Below are 21771 nucleotides of genomic sequence, written 5' to 3'. Positions count from 1 at the left end.
ACACTAACTTATTCTGAAATCTCCTCTATCAAAAAGATGGAGTCGAATGCACTTTGGAGAGTCCCACCTGCTCACCCTTGGTACTTTGGTAAAAGTCTCGATTGGTGTCACCGTCTGAATGTCTCTAGAAAACAGAAAACGGCTCTCTCTCGTTTTTTAAGTGGACATGCCAAATCCCTAATCTTCCAACAGGGACGGAGGATCTTTGCTGAATGTCCTTGGTGCAAGGCAGATCAAGCCTCCCCCAATCATATTCTTAAATGTTTAAATTTTACGATTTTTGAGATTTTAAGGGATTCGCTATTGTTTTGGACTTTTTTAGAGATCTTTGATTTCATGGAGGTGGTATAGTGCAGCTATACCACTTTGGATCAGAAACAACAACAGCACTTTTTTGTTATTGAAATAAAGAAAATGTTCCTTTACTTTTTTGTGATTCTTTATAAACCGTTATAATTTATATGCTACAAATTATTTTTGTGATATTTACATTCTCTAATAAAACTGGTAAATAAAACAAAGAAACACCCGTGTTTTCTTTCTTTTCCTAAAATTTCTAATACCGGTATCCCGGTATTAAGATCTAAAAAATACCGAATACCGGTATTGAACTTTTCGTCCGGTATTGCAATCCCTACTTATAAGCCAGTTAATAGCTACGCTACCCGGGCAGTTGTTTTTTTATTGTGGTCATGTTACTGGGCTGCGAGCCACAATGTTCCAGGTTCTATCTTCACGCATCTCAATCCACTACAATACCATTAAATTGCTTAGATATATTTTCATGCCCATGATTCTGTCGGGCATCAAAGCGTGTTTCTTTTTTTTTTTATTATTTCTTACATATGTTGCGTGCATAAACCTTTCTAATGGAAACAGTCCTATGACATCACTGCGCTATTAAAAATATAAATGTCCGGTTTATCTGTCTCTTAAATTTCACATTATTGTGTTTTCACTTTTCTTACCGTCTTGTAAACTACACAGATATTAAATAGAATCTTTCTTTTTTAGTATTTCAGAAATAGCTCAAATTATTAGGCGATTGAATATTTAATGAAACAATGAAAATGGTTTCAGAGTAACAACATAATTTATTGTTGATTAATGGCAATTAAAAAAATTTAAGTCAAAGGTTTATGCCAAAAAGCCCATAGGCATGCGTGCATTCAAGAAGGAAATTCGACGCTGTATCAACGAAATTCAGCCAGATTTATGCAAAATGGTCCTGGGAAACTTCGACAAAAAAGTGCGTATGTCCCAGTAAAGCCGTGAAGGCCATTTGCCCGATGTGTTATTCCATACACAACCCTGTTCTGTATACTTTAATGATTCAATAAAAATATAATAATGTACAGAAAAAACTGTGATTTTAATTTAATCCAAATCTTGCGTTAACACGTTGTTCTATCGTGTAACGCTCCATTTTTACTAACCCTAAACTATCTGCTGTCAAATGGTTTTTTTAATAGTGTTGCCAACACTTTACTGCAAGAACGGTGGCAAATTCAAATCTAGCGTTAATTTTGGGACACCTTTATATGTCAGAATGTACAAATCCACTTACAAATGTGGGAAAATGAAGTCAATTGTTGCAAGGCAAACAAAAATTAAAGATATTTTCATGCAAAATAACTAATGATCTAAATGAATAACACGTCTAGTAACAAATAATCTAGCTTTTTAAAAGGATTAATTGTGTAAACTGTCTTTCCCTACTTTCCCTTTACTCTGTTTCATTCTTCTGCAATAAATCTTTTAAAATGAATTCGCATAAATCATTGTACAAAATCAAAAAGGATGAACCTGCTCAAAATATGATAAGCAAAACAAACCAGAATAATATAAGAATTCCATGCTACATTTTATCTTAACCCCTTAACTGTTTCATTTTCATTACTATCTAATAAGATGTCATCTTCTATTTTAGGAATATTTTCTTATTTTGATTCAAATGGAAATCCAATGCATACTTTATTTATCTATGTATTCGAAATAATTTTAATATTGAATTATAATAGTTATTAATTTATTTTATTTTTACTTACAACTATAAAAATTCGATAAATAGATGCACGTATGGCACTCGGGCAAAACAGTTAAGCGGTTAACTGACTTGAATTTGATAATACCGGTTTTGTCTCGAAATTGCATGCAAATTCAGAAAGAAAAACCAGTTCAGATTAAAAGGATCGAGTTTTGGCTGCTTGCTTCCGTAAACAAAGTTGAATCTAAGAATTTCATTTAGGCTAATCTTGAGATTATCTTAAATTATAAAAACGTTTTTAATGTGCATTTTTAGATATGTGTAAACATTTTCATTTGAAGAAATTTTCGCAATTTTTGAAAAAAAAAAATCATCACATTTCTTTTTAGTTTTTAGTCTTTAAGAAACATAATGAATAATTAACAGACTTAATTAACAGGATTTAATTCTCAGCTCCAAAATCAAATGAATCAAGCATTTAGTCAATCCAAGATCTATTAAGTTCTAAAATATTTTTATATATGGACTCTGGTTTTGCAATAAAGAACAAACTTCAATACATGCATTTGGAGATATATTTTTTACAGTAATGTAAAAAAAAAGAGATACGAACACCACATTGCTCCAATAATTATTTCATCATTAGAAGTTTGCTGCAACGAATTGGTAGTACTTTGTAAAAATAATCATTAACATTTTACGTGAGATTTTACTGAAATTAAAATTTTTTAGATAAAATATCCATTTCAGAAGGATGAAAAGTTCATAGAAAATTGATGAAATATTTTAAACTTGATAGGAAAAGAAGAACTTATATGAATATAATTAAATTAAGGACTTAATAGGACTTAAACTTTATATAAATTCCATTTTAAATTAATATTTTTTTTAAAAAAATTAATTAAGTAACATAATTTTGGTGAAAAATCTTGACTAAATCTAAGTCATAAAAATTTATTCATTATACTGCAAATGTTACGTAGAATTTAAAATATTTCCTAGAAACTGAAGCTTTCGACATAAAAAAAATTAGAAATATTTTGTCTAAAGATATGTTTATTTCTGCTATAGAAACAACAAAGACAATCCAATAAAGAATATTTTTTTAATTTAAAAAATATGTTTATTCCACAATGAGAATAATAATGATAATGCAATAAAGAATATTTTTAATTTTTAAAATATGTTTATTTCCAATATATAATTTGACAAATGTTTTCTTTCATCACAGATTTACGAGTGCGATTAATGCATTAAATTTTATTCAGTAGTTTCATTAATCCTTGATCATCTCATAAGCAGGGGAAAAAATTTATTCGTCAAAAATTTATAACTTATTAATACAAATTAACTTATTAACACAAACATACAAAAATAAACCAATTAAATTGCTTATTACTTAATAACATAAATAAATTAAATAAACATACTTATAATACAAACTTATTAATACAAGTTAAATTTTAATATTTATTAACATGTTAATAAAATGTTATTAACTTATAATCTTGTGAAATAGACGACATTTACCAGAAAATGATTCCAATACTTGAATATGTATATTAATAAGATATTTTTTTTAAAAAAAGCTGAAGTATATTTATCTTTATTTTACATAATTATTTCGTTGAGAAATTTTCCTTCATGAACTGTTTGATAGAGTGCTTTGCTTACAATTAAAATCTATAAAAAATGTTCTCAGTAGATTTTAATAACTTTAAACATTATCATAATAGATTTAATAATTAATTTAAATGAAAACTTTGAGCATTCATTAGATTAAGCAAACTGAATAAATGTAATCAATATTTCAAATAAATACACTTTTGATGCAGTATTTTAAAAAATAATTCATAATATCGAATTTCTTGCTAATTCCAATTAGGATAGCATGACTAATTTGAAGAAAAACGAATTCGGATCCCTTTTAATATAAATAATTCTCGTAAATAAGCATTTACATAATAGAAATTTTTAAAATATAAATATTTATTTCACAGCATACTCGTAAAAAATTCTATTACGAGTGAATTCAAATTTCCTTTATTATTCCTTTATTATATTTAGTCTATTGTCTACTCTAACTGAATATAAACGAAAATGTGTTTAGCAAAAATAGTTAAAAGAATTTGTGACTGAATGCATGAAATATGAAAATTATTAAAGTAATTATTTTTGTAAAAACAAGCTTGTTTTACATTCGTTTTTTATATTGAACATGTATGAAAATAATGATTACTGCTTTATATCTTTTTAAAATATTTTATATGTTTATTTGTTTTCTGCCAAAATTGTGCTTTTTAAAGCTAAAGGAAATTTCCTCCTCTGTATTTTTATATATGAATACAATATCCCCGTTCAACTTTATAGTATAATAAGCTCCCACGAGGGGGCACCTCAGATATGAAGATGAGAAGCATTCGGTATGATCGTTTGTTCTCGCCACGCAGATGAGTACAGAAGTGGTGGCCGTCGCTACCTCCTACCGATGACGTGACATGCTTCCCAGGGGAAGGGCTTTACCTAGATCAACGATGGCCCTTAGGACTCAACTTTAGTTCCCGCCAATGTTGCTGTCGTTTCGGTCAGGTCAACCAGATAAATCTGTGCGCTTTAGTAGCAGTGAAAGTGACCTATTGTGGTTATCTATACTTATATAAAGCTCAATGTGTGTGTGTGTTGGCGCTCTACAGGCCAGACCGTTTAACCTACAGCTAACAAATTTGGCATGTGTATATCGTGGAGGCCGAGAATGTGCCCCTGGGGTACCTTTTTTTTAAATTTTTAATTAGAATTTTTATTATTAATTAAAAACTAACTTTCCCGCCAAAAAATCTTTTCATTTCTCCCCACCTCCAAATAAGTAAGTCTTCAGTTTTTTTTTTCCCAATCTAGTGAGGCTAGCTTAAGATTTTTCGGCCGATTATTTCAAACGATTCTGTTTATTTTTTTAATGTTTGATGCATTTAAAATTAAAAATTGTTAATGAATCGATCTTTCAGATTCATTGTGAAGTACTTTTAAATTAAAATAAAACAGAAAAAAGGAAATTAAAAATTTCCAATTCGCATAGCGTTACCCTAACTGGCGTAGAAAAATTCACGCATTTGCGTTACCGTAACTGGCGTTGAAAAGTCACGCATGCGCATTGCGTTCTGATTGTTGACAATTATTATCAACGGATGCGGACTGGATTTTAATTATTTTTAGGTTCGTTGTATGCTTTTGTAATTAAAATGTATTTATGTTAGTTATATATATTTTTTGTATATGCTTATAGTTTTAAGTACATCGTTTTTTAAGTAGTTTTTTTAAAAATATTTTCAACCGTTTTTTTTAAATGATTCGTTTTATTTTCTTAGTGTTTGATGCATTTAAAATTAAACATTTTTAATGAGTCGATCTGCTCATGATGAATATGAGAAAATTTTGTTGACAAATTCTTGAGATATTACATAAATCAAGAAAAATATTCATTAGTGCCCATAAAGTTTAAACGCTTAGTGACTATTTTCAGTAATCAGATTATAAAAAAAATGCTTTGTTTCAGTAAAAAATATTATTATATTAATTGCAGATTAATCATTTCCACTTTAATTTAAAGCATAAATTCTACGGAGCTAACAGAAAATGAGAGAGATACATATTACGTTATGACTGAAGGCCTTTATAATATTATGAATGAATTATATGACAATCAAAATTTTAACTTTTAATATATTTTGATGAAGAAGCTATTAAAGTAGGAATTGCATAAGATATTTAATTATTAAAATTTCAACGAACATTAAGATTGGCGGACCGGCTGGTCGCCAAAGGTGGCTAGTAGTATAATAAGAGGAAATTAGCGTGGTAAGGGGAATTTGAACCTCTTTCCATCTACTTTCAGTTGAGTCCAATTTTGAAGCAGATCTATACTTTTGGTGTAGATATAGTTTACACAGGATATGAACTCAAAAACTTGTAATCAATGTCATTCATCTAGCTTATTTCATTCTTAAATTATAGCATTCATACATAAAAGCAGAAATAAATATAAACTATTTATTCCGTTGAAAAATTTTGTCCAAAATTTGATTCAGATTAACAATTTTAAACAAGCAAGCAATAGCAAGATCATGTATTAAAATACGTCCATTATGCTTATTGCCTTTTTTTTAAGTAATGCGTTGATATATAAGAATTATTAATTTATTATATTTAATTTTTATTAATTCTTTAATTGATTGTGAAAAAATCGATAGTTAGTTATAAAAAAATTCTTACTGAAAATCAAGCATATTTGCAGATAATAACTAACATTATCACAACACAAGATTCCATAGAAAATTTGCAACACTAACTATTAAATTCTTTTGTATTCCCAAAATGAATCTGAAAATTATTAATAAAATTTAAAATTTTTAAAGCATCTTTATAACTGCTATAATTTTCAAGAAAAATGTGACATCTCAAAAAAAAATATATCGACATTCTTTTATAGCTTTGTTTTGTTGGAACTGACTAAAAAACAAGATAGCAGAAGGTTTTTACTATGCTTTTAATTTCTCTATAAAAAATGATCACGTGATGAGACACAACGGCAAAGTTTATGAGTTCCACTATCACTCTTAGAAACAAGAAAATTTATATTTATTTGTTACAAACAAGATACTTGCATTAAATAAACAAAGCTGTTACACTTTATATAATATCATGTGCCTGTATTTTTTTTTTTTTTTTTTTTTTAATAATTCTTTCTTTTTAAGAATCGTAAAAAGTTTAGAAATGCTTTCTCGATTCTTCATAACAGTGTAAAGCTGATTAAATTCTTTTTATGCTTTGATCTTGGTTTTTAATTTAGAAATTTCACTAACTAAATGGATTTCTTCCATATTCAAAATATTTTTGTGGATTTCAATAAATGTCGACAGTTGCGCAATCGTGAACTAAATATAGTAGTTGATAATTAAGAATTTTTTTCGAAGAATACAAATCGTTGCAGAAATTCTAAAAAGTATTGATTTGCAAAAGAATATTTATATAATGCAAAAATCAATTTTTAAAGATCCAGCACTAGAATTTTTTTATAGCCTGCCAGTAACAGTCCTATCTCAATCCGTTCACATTGAGTTGCTTTGCATTTCCGTAATTATATGGAATTACAACTACAGGCATCTTAAATTTTTCAATTTTAATTATGAAAGTCGAGTTATATAAAAAAATAAATGTATAAATCTATATTTAATAATACCGATTTTTACAAAATAGCATTTTATAATAGATTTTCTAAGATTAACATGCGATTTTCTTAAAATTAGAATTATTGAAATTAACAAAAAAATATTTACAGTGGCTCAAAAAATTGAGAATACACCTTACTTTTACTTGATAAATCCGACTTTCAATATAAATAACACGTTACTGGGAAGTGCAAACATGTTTTTATTTTAACACATAACAAATGATTTAATTTAGAGTAAAAATAAAGAAAAATCAACGAAAAACTTATAAACTGAAAAGTTTCAGAAGCATTTTAAATAAACATACGCAGAATTTTGCCTCAAAAAATTGAGAATACACCAATAAAATTCTTGTAATATCACGCATAGAAAGAACTTGTCAGTGTATGTCTTTTGGCTTTTATAATGGCCTCTAAACGTCGTGGTACAGATTCGACCACTTTTTGGTGGTATCTGAAGATATTTTACCCCATTCTTCTTGCACCACTTGTTTTAAATGGGTTTGTCTCTAATTTTGCGTTTTTGGACCGCTGCTTCGAGTGTGGCCCACAGATATTCAATGGTATTGATGTCGGGGTACTCTGGTGGTGTGTGTAACTGTTGATTACAATTAGGGATTGCAATACCGGACCAAAATTTCAATACCGGTATTCGGTATTTTTTAGATCTTAATACCGGTATTAGAAATTTTAGAAAAAGAAAGAAAACAAGGTGTTTCTTTGTTTTATTTGCCAGTTTTATAAGAGAGTGTAATATAACAAAAAATAACATGGAACTTATAAATTATAACAGTATATAAAGAATCACAAAAAAGTAAAGGAACAACTTATTTATTTAAATCACAAAAAAAGTGTAAATATCACTATTCAGTCTGTGATACTATTACAAATTTTTGAAATGTGATCTTAAAAAACATAAAGCATCAGTTGTACTGTCATTAAAGCTGAAAAGTAATTTTGTGTAAAAATTACCAGCTGTCGAAACCACTTTTCGGCATCTACGTCTACGTTCTTCAGATAGTGATTTGTGCTGTTTTTTCATGATTGCAACATGAAATTTATTGTTGCATTAGCTGTTAATAAATTAAAATCTCTCCCACATAATGCCTCTATAGTCAGTTTTATTGGAAGTAGAGCTGATATAGTTCTGGATATTAAGACGAATTCACTGTCTGAAAAAATTAATTTGCAAGTTTAAGTCGATTATTGCTTTTTGGATTGGATTTCTAAATTTCAAAAACCGTTCCATCATTAGGAGTGAACTGTTCCAACGTGTCTTAGAATATATTACTAACATATATTCTGTTTTATTTTCAGTCAGTATATATATTTTTAATATGGAGTTTTTTGTAGAGGAAAGTTTAAATATCTTAACAATTTTTCGAACTTTATATAGGAACTTTTATAGGAAGCAATTCTTGATGGGTTAATAATTCATCCTCATTAGCAATATCTTCTTCCACAATTACATTGCATTATCTTCATTGTCAATATCACTCTCACTCTTACTCTCTTCAATGTCGGAATCCGAAGTTTCTATATCCACAGTATTTGGATTTTTCTCTTCTTTATTTTTTTGGTATAATACATCTATTACCCCTAATTGAAATCCATGAGCATAGCACAATTGCTGATTTGCACCAATCAACTTACCAGATTTTTTCATAACTGTTGCTCCATTAGTCGTTATAGATACAATATCTTCTTTCAGGGATAATCCATGTTTCGCTAAATAAGATTTAAGCAATTAATTAAGCCATTAATTAGCTAATTAATTTCGCCAGTTTGGGAGACATAAAAGCAAAAACGTATACTATTTTGCTATGTTTGCGATCCCTGAACACATAGTGGAGACAATTTAAAAAATTTCTGGTAAATACCGAAAAACCGGTATTTAAACTTGTGAATACCGGTATTACGAAATTGTAAAATGGCTCAAAATACCGGTATTCGGTATCCCGGTATACCGGTATTGCAATCCCTAATTACAATATAAAAGACACCATATTTTGACGTTACGTGCATTCTGTTTGGGGACGTTGTCCTACTGAAATATGAAATTTCCATCTAAACTCAAATTTTTGGCACTTTCCTTTAGATTGCTGCTAAGTATATCCAAGTAAGCCATAACGTTTATAATGCCATTTAAAAAAATTATATTTCTTACCCCGGATGAAGCCATGCAACCTGAAATCATAACACAGTCACCATCAGGTTTAACTGTAGGACGTAAATTTTTTTAATCCAAAGCAATATTACATTTTCCTACTGTACGATGGCTGTCACTGCCAAAAATGTTGAGTTTTCTTTCATTACTAAATATAGATTTCTTCCAAAGGTTATTGATCTTCAATTGATAAGTTTTTACAAACTTCAAATGCTTTTTCTGAATTTGCAAGCTAATGAACGGTTTCTCTCTAACAATGTGATTTTTATATCCAGCATGTCTGATGGCATTTCACAGAGTTTCAGCACTTATATTTCTGCCTATGATTTGTAAAGTTTCTGCAACAAGTTGGATGAACCATATGGTCGCAGCAATCTAAAGAAAGTGTTAAAAAAGTGGGATTAGATGGAAATTCCATTTTCCAGCAGGAAACGGCCCCAAACAGAATGCAAGTAACGTCAAAATATGGAGTCTTTTTCATCGTAAACAGCAGTTACACACACCACCACAGTACCCCGACATCAATGCCATTGAATATTCGTGGGCCATACTCGAAAAAGAGGTTCAAAAATACAAAAATAGAAACAGAACTCATTTAAAACAAGTGTTGAAAAAAGAATGGGGTAAAATATCTTAAGATACCACCAAAATTGGGTCAAATCGGTACCATGACGTTTAGAGGCCATTATAAGAGCCAAAAGACATGCAACTTAATAGTTACACTTTGTTTCTATGCGTGATATTACAAATTTTTCATTGGTGTATTCTCAATTTTTTGAGGCAAAATTCTGCGTATGTTTATTTAAAATGCCACCGAAAATTTTCAATTTAGAAGTTTTTGGTTGATTTTTCTTTATATTTACTCTAAATTAAACCATTTGTTATGTGTTAAAATAAAAACATGTTTGCACTTCCCAGTAACGTGTTATTTATATTGAAAGTCGGATTTATCTAGTAAAAGTAAGGTGTACTCTCAATTTTTTTAGCCACTGTATGTTAAGTAATTTTTTTTATTTTTGACAAAAAAGCAAAGAAATGAACTAAATTTCCATTAAAACAGGATATTAAATTTAAAAAGTAAATTGCTGCATTTTATAATTTCATTGCACTGCATTTATAATGAACTAAATTTCCATTAAAACAGGATATTAAATTTAAAAAGTAAATTGCTGCATTTTATAATTTCGCACTTTATTAAATATTTTATAATAAAAATTTAATCTATCTTAAAAATAAATAAATAACTGTCATTGGAGCTAATACATCTGCAAGTTCATCGCCTTTTAAAGAAAGAATACTGTCAACTTTACAAAGTACAAACAATTTATTAGAAATCAATCGAAATTTTACATTTCTTTCACAGTATTTTCGCAGCAAATTATTACTCAAGAAATATTTTTATACCATCTTAAAATAAACATTTTACCTTGTCACTTATATCAACTTCATGCATATTTTATTCATTTTTTTTCTTAATTTTTCAAAATTAATTAAATGATTGAACAGTTGCAGACGATTTTGAAATAAAGAAACTCATATGTATTTCAATGCTAAGCAATAGAGAAACTTGGGACAACTGTTTCTTTCTTTTTTGAAACTTCTGGTTTATAATTTTATATATTTTCTGGTAACGATTTTTATTGTTTTTTAAATAAAAAGATTCAAAGGAAAATTCAAAATTAGCAATTTATATTAGGAACAACTATTGATTTAGCATATTTTTGTGTTTTCACAAATGAAAAATTGTTTATTATGGGCTTCGTAGCATTCCTTATAATTTTTTATTCCTCAGTATTTGCATTAAAAAAATACTTAGATAAAAATATATTATTAATTTATAGGGTGGGGGGGGGGGGGAATTAACTGTTTGCGGCTTTTAAAAATTGTCTTTTTTATTTTAATTGAAAACTATTTCAGAAGGTTTGAGTATTTATTATTTTATACAAAAATTATTTCTGCAGTAAAATAATCCCGAGCAAAATAAAGTAATAAAACAAAAAAAAATCGTTTGAAGTACGAAGTCAGAAGATCTCTTTTTGTTAAATAAAAAAAAAAATGCAATTATGCATTTGATTTAAACTTATTTGCTGTCATTTCTCTCCAAACTTTCAGCATTAAATCTTTTTTAATTGTAATCCAAATTAAACAAAGATTATTTAGGAGTCTCCTAAGCAAAAAAACTATAAACTGGATCCAACGAAATATTGTACAAATACTATCATAAGAATGCTGTTTCGATTTTTTTGGAAAAAGAATCACATTACGGCTGATAGAAGGAAATGCTATTGCGTTGTTAGTAATATACATAAAATTGAAAACATTTGAAATTCCTTTCCGTATATATACATATTACGAATGCATGAGGCAACGTTTTTACGTTCTCGTTTAAGAAGTGTAGAGAAAGTATATTAATCATAAAAAAATTTGAATTCTAGACTTTGACGAATCTCGAAAATCGAACTATTTTGAAATGTCAAAATCTGAATTTTAGTTAATATAGTAATCTAATAAATAAGATTTCACAAAAAGAAATTGTTAAATTAAGTTTCGATTTACAACTCGTTATTCAATTATTATTTTTTTTTAATTTTGTATACACACATTTGCTGTAAGCGAATTGGCAAAGATTGTAAACTTCAAAAAAGCCATTTTTTTTAGTCCCATAAAACAGAGGATATTCAACTGGGTAACGAAATGTATGTGTATTGATTTTAAAAGCTGACAGCTTGAAAACTGACTTTACAAATGTAATTATCAGGACATCCTGTGACAAAAAAATGAATGCTTGCCTTTTTCTCATAATATATTTTCTTTTAAATATCAAAGTGCTTGTATAAATATTTTAAACTGCAATCTTAAAAATCAATTACTATCACATTTATAATCATTATATGTCTGTTAAATATGTTTTTGTAACTCATTTCTGGGCAAAAGTACATCTTTAGAAAGATTATTTATACTGAAAAATGTATTTTTTAGATTCAATAATTCTTTTAAATTTCATTTTTATTAAAAAGAAATAAGTTCATAATGTTTATTGAACCTATATTCTCATAATATGTTTCTTGTGATAATAGCATCACAACACATTTTCGATTTTCTAATATAAAAGAATTTAAAAAACAACAAATTATTTTTAGCAGTTTTATATTAAAAAACAGTTCATTCTTTTTATAAATGCAAAATTTTGTATAACTTCTAATTATTTACTTGCAAAAAAACATTGTTATTAGCAAAATATTAGATGATTTTCTTTCAAAAACTTTCTAATTCTTTCATAAAATTCCACATAAGTATTAATAGATATCTAAAAAAAATTTTTAGTTCCCAATTTAATTTTGAAACCTAAAATATAGCCATACTTACCCTGCAGCCACCTTCTTGCTCTTTTCAACTTTAGAAAGAATACTAAAATGTTCCGGAATAACGTTTTAACATTTTTAAAAACGTGCTATGTGTTCTTTACAACCTTTAAATTGCCCCATAATGATTACAACACCTGTTTTATCGACTCACTGGCATGTCATTTTATGGGACATAACTTAGAATTATATCTTTCCATTGCTAATCCAGATAAGACACTTCTTGAGGGAATATTTGGCTTTTAAACTTTGTTCATATTTACTTAAAGTTACAACTTTATGAATTAATGTTTCATCAATTTGCTTATCTGTATTTTGTTGTTATTATTATTGCTGATTGGAATACCGGAAAAGAATTAATTTTGATGTCATCAAAAATTAGTTGTTTGGAAAATGGATTATTAAACCAAAGGTAATATGTTTCTTCGTCGCTTACGTCAATTTCCTCATTGATAATTTTTCAAATACTTTTGTTTAAGTTCATTGATATTTGCAAACTTTATATTTGCAAAAACAGATTTTTGTGCGATTTTTTTTTTTTTTTTTGTCTTTTAAAACTTTAAAACTTTGTATGCCCACTCATTCCTCTAATTCGAACATAATATTTCAATATTAGTATCTTTGATTTGAATTACATTTTGATTTTATACAAGAGGCGCCATCTGGTAATGTACTTTCGGAGATAAAGTCATTCTATATTAAAATATTTAACTATAAATAAACTATAATTCGTGACAATTAATTATAGTTCATTAACATTTCTTAGGTTTATAATAATGGAATATATTACACCCAAGCAACCTACGAAGGACAATAACATAGAAAATATTTTTAAAAATTTAAATACTGTTTATTAATGTAATAAAAATAGAAAATAATTTTTTCGTCAAATGCCTGAAGATACAAACTGCTTGAAGTGTTGTAAACAATACTATAAATTTAGTCACAATGTATATAATATATTGTTCCGAATATTTATTAAAATTGTGATTAACATTTCAGTTTACTATGAGTATTTTTAGCAAGATTAACATTTCTGTAACTTTATTTTACCACCAAAAATCAAAAAAAAATTATATTTAATTCACTCAAAAATGAGCATTTTAAAAAATTATAATTGATTCTTTGTATTATTTTTTATCAAATTATCTTGTATTATTTTTTTCTTTGTATTATTTCATTCGTAACTCATACCATTCGTACCATACTCATTCGTAAGAGAGTGTCAGTATGAAATTGCCTTTGTTCTAGTAAATATAGGATAAGAACTCTCGAAAAATAATCTGCAATATAAAAATACACTTCGAATGTAGTTATAGGAAAGACATATGAATATATTATATAACGACAAATCTGCAGTATCCTCTCCTTACAATGATAGCCTTATGTTAGAAGGAAATTTACAGAGATTCTTAATGGATGTTAAGTAAATATCCTAAGATCTTGGCGACTTCATGACAACTTCAATGATTTTGGCGAAAAAAAATTAAGTTTCTGGAAAATACAAGAATTATGGCATTATTTCTCTTAAGAACCAGATTAGAAAATCCTTCTTGAAAATTGCATATGACATCGCGCCATGTCAGAAAGCTACTCAAACTAATTAATTAATCTTGGTGACATGATAAATTATTACTTTGTCATTGATTATTTTCTAATTAGTAACTTATTGTCTGACTGAGTTATTAACTCCTACAAATGCTATTCTTTTGAATACTTCGACTGAGGTTTTGCTATTTATGCCACGTATTTTCTGGAATATTCTTGGAATAAGGCATCGTTTTCTGCTAGCAATTTAGTGGATTAGCCAGATTCTAAGAAACATGTTCTCCATATTTCGATCTAATACTTAAAGAGATATGGAATTGTACAAACTTCAAACCAAAAAAAAAAATGAAAGTTTAATTTTATTTAGATAACATTAATAAGTAGTTCTTGACATTTATTTATATAAAATCGTAAATTAATTAACTGTATATTAAAGCAATTTATCTTTAAGAATAGAAGAATTAATCTTTAATATCTTTAAACTTTAGTACCCCATTCTTGCTTTCTTTATTTATAAACAGAAAGTTTTGCAAACACTCTTGTCAACATCTTTCAACTGCTAAGCCTTATCTAAAAATGTATATTTGAAATTTTCTTTGAGACAGCTAAATGGGAAACATGTAAAACAATTTCTTCCTTCCGTAAATATGTGACGTCACCTGGGACTGCGTCACTGATTGGTTGCTATCTTAATGATGAAACATTTAAAAGTTTTGAAACTTTGGAAGGTTAATAAATCAAACACACTCTCGTTCTTCCTTTCTCTTTCTCTCTCCCTCTCTCTCTCTCTCTCTCTGAATTACCTGTTAGTTCTGGAATTTTATGATCCGACTCAGTAATTCATTTGTCATTGCAGCGAAGAAAGCGGTACGTTCAAAAAACATTTGTACAGTAAAGTTTTAATTATCCGAGATAAGCTAGATTTGTTGAAATCAAATAAGTGAAAATTTCTTATAACAGGAAAAGTAAGATCTTCTTACTTTTTCGTAAAAGAAATACAAAAACCGAAATTTGAATAGTCATAAAAAAAATCAACCATGATATTTTGACATTTGATATTTGATTTTGTAGAACTAAGTACATTCATGATTTTTTTTATTTAAATGATCAGTTCATATGTGGATAAGAATGAAAAATATTCCTATGTAATCAGTATGGGATTCGTATCTAAATATTTTCTCCATCAAAACAGGATTTTGCAACAAAAAAATTTGCCTAGTGAAGCATGGTCTTTCAGATATTAACAAATATTAATAATTTATGGAGAAAATCAGCTAACTGTATTTTTCAAAATTCGTATGATTCAACTGATGTTCTAATTTTAATCAATGGCAGACGATAAATATTTTAGACAATAAATGTCTTTGTCTATTATAATAATTTATACAAAAGTAGTTTCTACGCTAAAAATTTTATACATGATAATATTTCATACAACAGTAACAACAGGTATATCAACTTATTTACCATAAATAACAGAAACCAGTTCTTCCATAGTAACTTGAATTTTAAAAAAAATTCATTTAAAATTAAAATTGGATTTATAGAAGAGTTCCACTTTATAGAAGTAAGTAAATATATATATTGTAATCATTCAACTAGTTATAATTCAGTGTTATAGGCACCGGGGACACAGGATGGCGTTATGTTATGTTATGTTTGTTTCCATACAAAAAAAAACTGTTAATGACATATAGAATATTTAAATAAAATAGATATTTCAAGCTTAAGCACTCTAAAGAAAAGCCAGCGTCTCTGCCATTTTTTATAAAATACACACACAAATATATATTTAGTGATATCATCCAAAATTATTCAAGAAAGTTTAAAAATTATTTTACTTACCTCGAGTATCCTATAATGTAAATAAATCTACAATATTTTGTAGTTTTATAATGAGCAGATAGCTTCCATCCGCACTTAAATAAATGTTCTTTTTTCTTGTGATCAGTTATTCTATGCGTTCTATCAGTTATAAACTTTCTTAATATCTCATCATTCAAAAATTTTGTTTTTAGTATTGCCACTCACGTTTTATGATTTATAACTATGCGTGAATACGAACAAATAATGGTCGGAAACTATAAAAAAAGGAATGAAAGAACTCTGCAGTTTATATTCGTTGAACGTTGGTTATAATTTAGATAATTTTAGTATTTCAAAGTTCAGTTGCCTAAAATAAATATCCAAGACAGATAGAATGAAATGTCTGTTGAAAAACATTGATGATTTCATTATATATTGCAGTTGAAACACGAAACTGTCAAGCGTGTTTTTGATACATTTCGCAATTATGTTTTACAAGCAATAAAGTAAATTACTTTTTTATTTTGTGGCAGCATCACGTGAAATTACTGTGATGGAAGAATTTAAGTGTTATCTTACAAATAAAAGACATATTCATAAAAAAATTAATATGTACAAAATCTTGATACCGTAATAAAACAATCAAGTTTTTTTAAAAAATGAGATTATTTACTGATATAATATTAATCTGAGGAATTTGGGAAAAAGTTAATAAATATGGATGAATTTTATTTGCAATTTTAATATCGTCTGATCGTGTGTTTTTTTATCGTCTGGTCATCATTATAACTAAAAGAAACGAAAAAAAAAACAATTTCTGATAGATTAGATTACAGAAAAAAATTCTTCATATTCAGAAAAACCAAAACAATGGATTTAAAATCTTCTTATCTATACTTATAATAAAGCTCAATGTGTGTGTGTGTGTGTGTGTGTGTGTGTGTGTGTGTGTGTGTGTGTGTGTGTGTGTGTGTGTGTGTGTGTGTGTGTGTGTGTGTGTGTGTGTGTGTTGGCGCTCTACAGGCCAGACCGTTTGACATACAGCTACCAAATTTTGTACATGTATACCTTAGAGGTCGGGAATGTGCACCTGGGGTTTCAATTTTCGAATTTTTAATTAGAATTTTAATTATTCATTAAAAACTAACTTTCCCGCCAAAAAAATCTTCCATTTTCCCCACCGCCAACTTTTCCGCCAAAAATATCTTCCATTATCCCCAGCGCCAAACGAGAAAGGCTTCAGTTTTTTTTCTCCCAACAGTAATGAGGCTAGGGTTAAAATTTTTCGGCGGATTATTTCAATCGGTTCTGTTTATTTTCTTAATGTTTGATGCATTTAAAATTAAACATTGTTAATGAATCAATCTTTCAGATTCATTCTGAAGTACTTTTGAATTAAAATAAAACAGAATAAAGGAAATTAAAAATTTCTAATCCGCATAGCGTTACCCCAACTGGCGTAGAAAAATTCACGTATTTGCGTTACGTAACCGGCGAAGAAAATTCACGCATGCGCATTCTGTTCTGATTGTTGCCATGACAACGTTATCAATGGATGATTTAAATTATTTTTGGGTTAGTTGCATGCTTTTGTAAGTAAATTGTATTTATGTTAGTTATATATTTTTTGTATATGCTTATAGTTTTAAGTACATCGTTTTTTAAGTAGTTTTTTTAAAACCTGTTTTCAACCGTTTATTTTAAACGATTCGTTTTATTTTCTTAGTGTTTGATGCATTTAAATTTAAACATTGTTAATGAATCGATCTGCTCATAATGAATCTAAGAAAATTTTGTTGACCAACTCTTGAGATATTACATAAATTTAAAAAGATATTCTTTAGTGCCCATAAAGTTTAAACGCTGAGTGACTATATTTTCAGTAATCAGATTATAAAAAAAATTCTTTGTTTCAGTAAAAAATATTATTATATTAATTGAAGATAAATTCTTTCCACTTTAATTTAAAGCATAAATTCTACCGTTTCCAACCGTTTATTTTAAACGATTCGTTTTATTTTCTTAGTGTTTGATGCATTTAAATTTAAACATTGTTAATGAATCGATCTGCTCATAATGAATCTAAGAACATTTTGTTGACCAACTCTTGAGATATTACATAAATTTAAAAAGATATTCTTTAGTGCCCATAAAGTTTAAACGCTAAGTGACTCTATTTTCAGTAATCAGATTATAAAAAAATGCTTTGTTTCAGTAAAAAATATTATTATATTAATTGAAGATAAATTCTTTCCACTTTAATTTAAAGCATAAATTCTACGGGTGCTAACAGAAAATGAGAGAGATACATATTACGTTATGACTGAAGGCCTTTATAATATTATGAACGAATTATATGATAATCAAAATTTGAAGTTTTAAAATATTTTGATGAAGAAGCTATTAAAGTAGAAATTGCATAAAATATTTAATTATTAAAATTTTAACAAACATTAAGATTGGCGAACCGGCTGGTCACCAAAGGCGGCTAGTAGTATATAAAATAATCAAAATTCTTAATTCATAATATGAGATATTAACGTAACTTTAACTTGGAACAGTAACTTTAAATCGTGGAATAACTAATATAGAATGTTAAGTTTCTGTACTTGCAGTTTAGAACAATTCAGATTAAAGTTGATGTTAATTTCCGCATATCCCCAAATATAGTAAATTCATAATTTTGCTGCCATACTTAAATTTTTAAAATGTCTGAGGCAAAATGAAATACACTGAATGAATGAATTTCGAAAGTAACTTTAATCCCCGTAAATCGTGGAATAATTGATACTGGAAAAATAAAACTTTGCCTGTATCACTAGACAGATTAGATTATAACTGTTGAATTTCTCTTTTCTGTCAAACTAGAAACATTCAGCTTTTATCTTTTTAGGAAATACCTTGTATTTCTCATATTTATTAGTGTTTTGACTCCTTTTAAGTATATATGACTTTTTTGAACTCAAACTGAAAGATATTAAAGTCGTTTTATTTCAAACGAGATGTCTGTGGCATTTTAGAACAAGAGAAATTTTAATGTGGCAGTAAAAATGTGCATAAGATTTTATTCTATATAGTACAAATTCAGAGCGTTCGCGAGTACGTGAGTTCAAAGAAACAATGACATACAAATTATAAAGTAGAAAGCGTTTACATTGCCAAAAATATTAGAATTTTTCGCGATATTTAAATTTTTTGATTCCAAAAAATTATTTTTGGATTAATATCGTGTTGGCTTTTCTGAGAATTTAATGTTCAAAATTGAAATGAGCTAATGAAATGTAATTTAATTTTGATTCCAAAATAGCAAATTTTAGTCAAATTCAATATAAAAACTTTTAATATCCGTCTGTCCATTCTCGAATATACGACCTTGATAAGAAAATCAATGAATTATACAAGTAAATTTGACACTTGGTTTCAAACTCAAGATTATTATCGCTTCATTTTTTTTTATTCTTGGTAATTTTTTATAATAATGAGTAATTGTTAGGTATTCTGTATCTTTTAAATGTTTCAAAGTAGCTTTTTGTTTGAAATTCAAAAAAGTTTTAAAATGAAAATATATATATATTTAAGAATAATATTCTTGTCTTGACATAATGTTTATAAGATTTTATATGAAAGCCTTTTTGTAATTTTACTAAATTTATTTGCTATCTTTCCTTTAATTCAATCTCAAGCAACAACAGCCAAATAATAATATTTCGCCAAATCACAGATACATCTTTTTTTTTTTAATTAATGTTGGCACCATAACAAAACAAAAAACATTTTAGCTTGACGTCGATTGAGAATGGAAGATTATCATTTATTCTTTTTTCCATTTTTAACTATTATTCTAATTCCCATTTTCACAAATGTGTAAGCACACTTTCAAGCATCTCAAAAATATTATTTTATTTAAAAATACAATAATTGTTATTTATTTAAAAGAACCTAAAACCAACAAATTCCAATTGAATATTTATTATTTAATGTTATAAAAATAAATGCAAACGCTAATGTTATAAAATAAACGCAATGATTTCGTCACTAAATGAACGACAGCAATTCATAATCATGAATTCTTCGAAATGTAAATAAATCTAAAAGAATAAAAGTGAAAATTAACTGCATCATGATTATAACAGTAATAATGTTTCAATAAATTGTATTTTTGTGAAAATATTTTGCGAAGAATAGCAAGACACTCCAAAAGAATATATACGAGACTCTTCTAAATATTTGAATAAGCATTTAATTATTTGATATCGATAATTATTTGAAGAAGCCTTTGTAACATTTTATTTAAATTCTTAAAATCTTTTTATCAAATGCTGAAAATTTGAATTATTTCTACATAAAGAGTAAGGCATTGTTTGACATTAAAAATGAAATTTATAAAAAAGAATTTCAGTGATAAAAGGCTACATAAGTAGAATAAACAATAAAATTTGTATGAGCAATTACTTAACATTGAAAAATGCAAATAAATACATTTGAGTACTCTCAAAGTAAATGCAATTAAAATAGCAATGTATTTTTTTTTAATAATTAAATGATAAAAAGTTCAGTTTTCAAAATAATAAATTAAATATGAGAAAATATAATCTTTTTAAATTAAAAATCGCCCGGGATTTATAATGAAGTCAATTAAAATATTTTCGATGAAAACAAGACCTTTATAATAAGAGAAAAAGTAAAACACATTATGTGCCTCAGTGATCAACAACAAAATTTTGAAATGAGGTTGTTTCACCATGAAGTATTATTCTTATTTAGAAAGACAAAAGATATTTCACGGTTGAGGAATTTTTCCAAAAGTGAAAGAATAAAAGAAATAAGTATTTTTTATCAACTGAGGATAGCCATTGTTTGATTGTTTGCAGTTATTACATTTCATCGATCAATTTAATTGTTGTTTTAATGAAAATTTATTTGACATTCATGTTTACAAAGATGGAACTTTGAAATCAATCTTTCACTTATTATTAAAGTGCTAGAATTCTAAAATTTTATCCAGTGATATATTTTCCATGAATATCGTCCTATATTTCATTATTTTCAGAACCCAGTCTTTGATTAATTGATTTATTTTAATTAAATTTTTATTCCACATGTGAGGCGCCGTCTGGTGATGAATTTGAGAAAAAAAAATCCTCCAGGTTTCTTATTATTTATAAAAAAGAATTATAAAAATTATTAGACTAAAAATTAGAAGATAATGAAATCAAAAAATTTTAAAACATACTTTTAATAATGCAATAAAGAAACAGAAATAAGTTTTTTTCCAAAAATATATGTGACAAATTAAAATGTAATATGTACAGTGAGAACAATAAATACTAAATAGCAATGAATATTCTTTTATCCACTTTAATTTCTTCAATAGTTTAGATGTTTAAGAATACCAATAGACGGAGCAGATATTTTGTAGCATAGTGCATTAGATCGCAATTTTATTTACAATAACAGTTATCATGTATTCAAAGATTGAACTGAAGAAAGTACGAAGAGAAAGACATACCTTGAAATATCTCAATATCTTTTCTTAATTTCAAGTTGATTGTTCACCTTGTTTAAAACTCTGAATTGTATTTCATATGTGCATCTGATAGTTTCGCTATCCCCCTTTTTTTTTCGAGACTTTAAAAGTAGTTGCTCTCATTTGAAATTTAAATTAATGCTAGGTTTACAC

At 27.3% G+C, this 21771-nt stretch overlaps 1 protein-coding gene across 3 annotated transcripts in view; it reads right to left on the bottom strand.

Moving 5' to 3' along the window:
- The window catches only part of LOC129989278 (uncharacterized), a 55392-nt gene that overhangs the window by 12875 nt on the left and 20746 nt on the right, over positions 1-21771 (bottom strand). Inside the window, exon 1 of one of the 3 annotated variants that reach the window (XM_056097701.1) lies at positions 12742-12838. The exons of the other annotated variants lie outside the window; for them this stretch is intronic. The gene's annotated coding sequence lies outside the window, so the exon portion shown is untranslated. Of the gene's footprint in view, positions 1-12741; positions 12839-21771 lie in introns of those variants that run through there. 3 annotated transcript variants of the gene reach the window in all.

This window comes from Argiope bruennichi, chromosome 10 (assembly GCF_947563725.1).
Source record: "Argiope bruennichi chromosome 10, qqArgBrue1.1, whole genome shotgun sequence".
NCBI lineage: Eukaryota > Metazoa > Arthropoda > Arachnida > Araneae > Araneidae > Argiope > Argiope bruennichi.
The sequence above is the reverse complement of the archived record's forward strand: the minus strand, read 5'-3'. Positions and strand labels throughout refer to the sequence as shown.